The sequence below is a fragment of the Morone saxatilis genome, unplaced genomic scaffold, assembly GCF_004916995.1.
Source record: "Morone saxatilis isolate NCDOM2014 unplaced genomic scaffold, NCSU_SB_2.0 Contig0, whole genome shotgun sequence".
Classification (NCBI taxonomy): Eukaryota; Metazoa; Chordata; class Actinopteri; family Moronidae; genus Morone; species Morone saxatilis.
The window spans coordinates 20,610,272-20,615,950 of record NW_023339650.1 but is presented as its reverse complement, the minus strand read 5'-3'; positions in this window follow the sequence as shown (position 1 = coordinate 20,615,950).

Here is a 5,679-nt window from a genome sequence, read left to right as displayed (position 1 = left end):
ATTTCAGAGCTGTGACAGTTAGTCCTTAAAACAAGCTTCTCCTCTTCTTCTTTAATCAACATCAACACCCCTCCTTTCGAGAGATGGATACAGGAGGTGTTGTCCTTGCTGAGTGGGTCCTGTGATGAGTTTATTCAGGTTTATTTAATATGTAAAGGAACTGACTCTATGATGCTACCTGACTGATGTTGTCCTATTTAGCTTACTGCTACCATAACCCTCAACTAATTGCATTTTACTTATTTTCTTAATCTATCTACTACCTGTATTACACTTATTTTTCTATTTTATGGTATTACTTTATGTATTTTTGTTTGGTAATCTGCCTTTTTTTGTTTGTTTGTTGTGTGCTCTTGGTCCCAGGGGAGGTAGGAAGGGACAGAGGGTGGGTTAATGTTTATGTGAGTTCACTATGTTTGTGCATGTGAGTTGTATATGTCTCTATAACTGCAAAACTGAAATAAAAAAAGAAATACTCTCGTTTGGAGGTGGTGCTGAACTAACTATCACTGGGCTATATAATGGATGAACCATAGACCAAGTTTAATTTCCCGTATGAACGCTACAGTTGGGACAAGTTGTGTAACGTTGAGAAGGGAGCCCTATTATCTGCGTACACTTCTTATTAACAGTTATAACTTTATAACACTACAATTACAAAACTTTCTTTAACAGGACAAAATGCCACACAACAATTTGCGACAATATGTTTCTTACTTGTGCAATAAAACATTTGTTTATATCTCTTCAAACACTTAAATACTTTGACTTTATAGTGTTTATACAACTATTTAACTTTATCTAACTAACATAGTTTGTTTTGAAAAGGAAGAAATGTTAAAGCTGTTGGCCTCCCTGAAACCATGTAGTAATCAAAACCTTCTTTAGATGCATGATGACATTATAATATTTTTTGTATTCAGTAGAATAAACCACTAAAAAAAAAACATCTTATATGTTGCACTATAACATCCAATCACACCAACTGAATACAACATTTCCATTTTATAAATCCTTTTTAGAGTACTTATTATTATTATATTAATATTATATATATTATATACACGTTCTATCTGTAGGAATTAAAGCAGAAAAGATTTGTTAGCTGGAAATGTTCTGAGTAAACTAGTAAAACTGCTCTATGCCTGAACTCAGGTACAGTGTCTGAGAACTTTAACTTAATATTTGTCCCTGTTTTGGTTTTGTACTGTGATAGGCTACTTTAAGTCACCCTTGTACTCTGTATATGGTTGGGTTCACAGCTCGTGTTAAACTGTCACACATAAATCAGGATTTGTGTTTTTGGAGTGCCATTGTCTCGGCCTGGGAGCCAGATGATCCTTTGAGCTCACGTTTCATTCGCAGATTCAGGCTACTACTGTCTCGGGTTTAAAGCTGAAATGATTTGCTGATTAATTAAACGACCTAATGAATAAATATGATTGATTATTCGTTCAGTCACTTTTCAAACAAAAACACCAAACATTCCTCCGTTCCAGCTCCTCAGATGTGCTGCTCTTCTTTATCTAATGTGACAGTCGACTGAATATCTTTGGGGGTTTTTGACTGTTGGTCACTAGAGTCAGACTCAACCTTAACACCAATGACTAGTGTCTTTACTTCATGGACTTGGGACTTTTGACTTGAAAATATTTGACACCCTTGACCAAGCCCAAAGATGAACAAGTATTTTATTTAAAAAGAGTGACATGGCAATCTGTTGCATCTACTGAAGAGCCCCGACTGGATGTTCACCCAGAACATGACGATACATCACCTTAAAGTTCGAGGAAGCAATGCACAGCATGAGGCAAATGTGTGTTTGAACATTAAAGTATGTAAAACTGTTCTAGTAGACCTTCCATATAAACTTGACACTTGACTTGAGACTTACTTTGAAAACAGTGATTTGGTTCCAGCTATTAGTTAATGTATGAACGTGTTCTGGAGGCACACAGCCAGGTTCGATGTGTGCTATATATGTATGTGTGTGTGTTGAGTGTAAATACTGCCGTTGTTACATCACCTGAGGGCACAAGGAGGTAATCACAGTCACATACCCCACATAGGGAAGTCACAGGTAGACAGTAGGAGGGAATTAGGAACTGAAAACACAGTTTTTCAACCGTAGTGTTTGTTTTGTTTTCATATTCACAAGCTCATTTTTATATCATTCATTCAACGCACTCGGCTTTTGTCTGTGTTTCTGAATCATCAACAAACAAAGTGTTAAATGCAGACCTCATCACACAGCTGAAGACGTCTTTAATTTCCCTGAAGTAGCACTTTTTTGTTGTTCAGCTGCCATTAAACTCTGTGGAAACACATTTTCTCTTTGGAGACAATAAATAGAGCTGCAGAGTCAAGTTAGAAGTTATTGTAACTTAAGCACTCAGTTCACTCAGAGGAAGAGTTTTGGGACATGTGGAACCACAGTGGGGCTCCAGGAGGTCCCCCTACAAAACCTTTATCTTCTAGTATCACTATAATATATTTATAATACCTCTTATGGATGTAACATATATGTGTGGTGCTCACTAGTGATGTTACAAATTATTTATATAACTATATGCTTTAAAAAATATATTATTAATGTTAAGTAGTGAATTTTATACTATTTCTGCAACTTATTATTATTTTCATTATCTATGAATCTAAGGCTTTGCAATTAATCAATTGTGGTCTGGTTTGATCAATACAATGAGAGCAATCACAAGTCACAACGATCTAAACCCCAAAAATATTCAGTTCACTATCACTAAAGATGAAGAGAATGAGCAAATCCTCGCATTCAACAAGGTGGAACCAGTCAATCAACTATTTATCAGCAAAGTTGTTGCTAAATGATTTATGTGCATCACAAAATCAAACAATCAACCAGCTGTCTCAGCTCAAGAATGGAGGTTTGTAGATTCTGTCCAACATAAAAGGAGTTTGGGGGTCTCAGTGTGGCTCCCGGAGGTCCCCCCATGCTAAATGAGCATTATCCTACCACCACTACAGTGTAACCCACTCCAACTTATCTCAACAGTGAGGCTGCCACATTTTAAAGATTGGTGCAAAAATCTGCGTTAAAATCGAATCAAAAGCGGGTTTTATGATTTAAATGTGGGGCTCAGTCTGCAGCCTGAACTAAATCCACGCAACATCACCACGAAAGCAGGTGCCACTCTCACGCACAGATGCTTACATCTGGCCCCGCAGCCTGTTAACTGTGCAGTGGCAGTCTCACTTTTATTCTCGCAGGACAAGTGCGGTGACACTCACTGTGTGAGTCACAAAGCATGTCGGTGACAGTTAGGCCAGAGATCATGCATGTGACTATCACAAAAAAAAAAAAAGATGGAGACAGGCCTTCACAGTGGAGAAGTCTCACGATAATAACATTTGGGGAGATTGTCATGTCCACGTTATGCGTAAAGCTCTCCGGTCACCTACCCGCTGAGATCGGCGTCGTCCTGCAGCTTATTCCCGGTACCGTCCATCCGAGAGTGACCGCATGTTTATAAAGTCTGTTGCTGTTATCTGATGAGCGGGTCTAGGCTTTTTGAGCAGGGTCGACAGGCTGTAAATGGGCGTGTATGAAGCCTCACTTCCTCGTCTGACAGCGCAGGGGCTGTAGTGAAGTGCGCGTCACCCTCCCCCAGACAATAATTTCACCAGCCTCACCTCCTGATTATCCGCCTTTACCCCTGCAGGGAGGCAGAAAGGCAAAAGTTGCAATGCAAGGCAGGCCCGTTTATCATGTGCATGGGCTTGTGTGTGTGTCGCACTTTGATTAGGATTTCCTCCACATCCCCGAGCTTTTCCCGCACAGCAGTCCGTAAATCCAGCACCCAGAGGGGGCAACGTTGCCCGCCGTCCTCCGGTGTACCACCACCGTCACACCTGCCGGGTCTGTGGTGGGAATCAGGCCCGGCTCGGGGCCACCGTGTAGCGGCTGCGAGGGGCCTGGTTAGTCCGCTGGTGGAGAAATGCAATGGAAGGCAGTTTTTTACAGGAGGGCAGAGGCGAGACAGCACCACTCAGAGCTCAGGAGGACCGCCCAGACACACGCACATACTCATACAGCGGAGTTACACTGGGGTACTATTGCACAATAATGGTGCAACAACGCAAATACTCCATTACAAGTAAAACCCCTGCAACAGTTTGCATTAAGCACAGACTTAATGCACAGTCACTCATTAAGCAGAATGTGGCTATTATAATGGTAATGACTTCATCTGCTGTTTTACAGTTTAATCTGTAAAAGTGTATCTTATATTATACAAATTGATATTATATTATACATATAATGTGAATGTATGTAGATGTAAAATAAATGTAGCGGCATGAAAAGTACAATATTTCTGTCACATTGCAATTGCCCCCTCGAAAAAACGAACAAAAGGTGCCCCAGTGGATGCCCCTATGGTATATAAAACATTATAAAGTGCCCAGTGGATGCCCCTGATGGTATATAAAAACATTAAAGTGCCCAGTGGATTGCCCCTATGGTAATAATACATATAAAGTGCCCCAGTGGAGCCCTTATGGTATATATAAAACATTATAAAGTGCCCTCTGGATGCTCCAACATTAACACTGACCACAAACACAACTTTCGGCGCACTGGTTCCTTTTCATTTCCACCTGCACTTTCTGTATAGTGCAGTGCAGGTGGAAATACTCGAGTAAAAGTACTCAAGTATAATACTTATAATGCAGTTACACATTTATTATTTAAATACATATTTATCATATATATCATATATTGAGGTTGAAGGCTTTTATCTGTAAAGCTTCAACAAACAGGATAAAAGTGTGTAAATTGGACATCAGGGGACTGAATTGTTTGCAGTACTATTATATAGAAAATACTCTACAGTGTCTTTTTATTGTACATATAATGAGTTAATATAATAAGTTAATATAATAAGTTAATATAATAAATTAATATAATTACTGATGCATTAACATGTGAGCAGCATTGTAGTGTTGCAGCTGGCCTGTAGGGAGAGCTTCTGTTAATCTATAATAATATATTTTGTATGAAGTCATTGTATGTCTTTGTTTAAAAAGTAATTATAGCTGTCAGATGTGGTGGATATAAAAGTAATAATAATAGTTATCTCAGAAATGTAGTGATGAGGGATTTTGAGTATTTTATAAACTGAAAGTAATCGAGGAAAGTAAAGTACCTCAGAGGTGATATATTTATATTCTTATCGGTGTCACAAAATATTCATAAAATACTAGTGGAGGGATTTTTAGTTAGTGTCGCTTCTCAGACACACAAACTCTTTTTTAAACCAGTGGTTGTTAACCTGTGGTCCAGGGACCCTTTGAGGAACCTTAAGGTTGTTCCAGGGGGTCCCCAGAGAGATACAGGATATTTGAATTACTGTTATTTCATTGACTAAAAGCCCAAAGACAGAATGTACAATGACTATTCAGTTCATAGGTTTCACTCTTCACGTTATTGAATAACTAACTCTTATCAGACGGTGATTAGTGAGACTACATCTTATCAAATATGAGTCTGCAGTTTGACTTCAGGTGTTTCATGGGACATCAGGACTCTATTGATATATAGTAAATCATTCCTGCCTGTGGTCATTAAACTCTATAACGCCTCCCTCAGAGAGTCAGACACCCCCCCTTCTGTAATCTGACACAAACACGGACAATCACTTT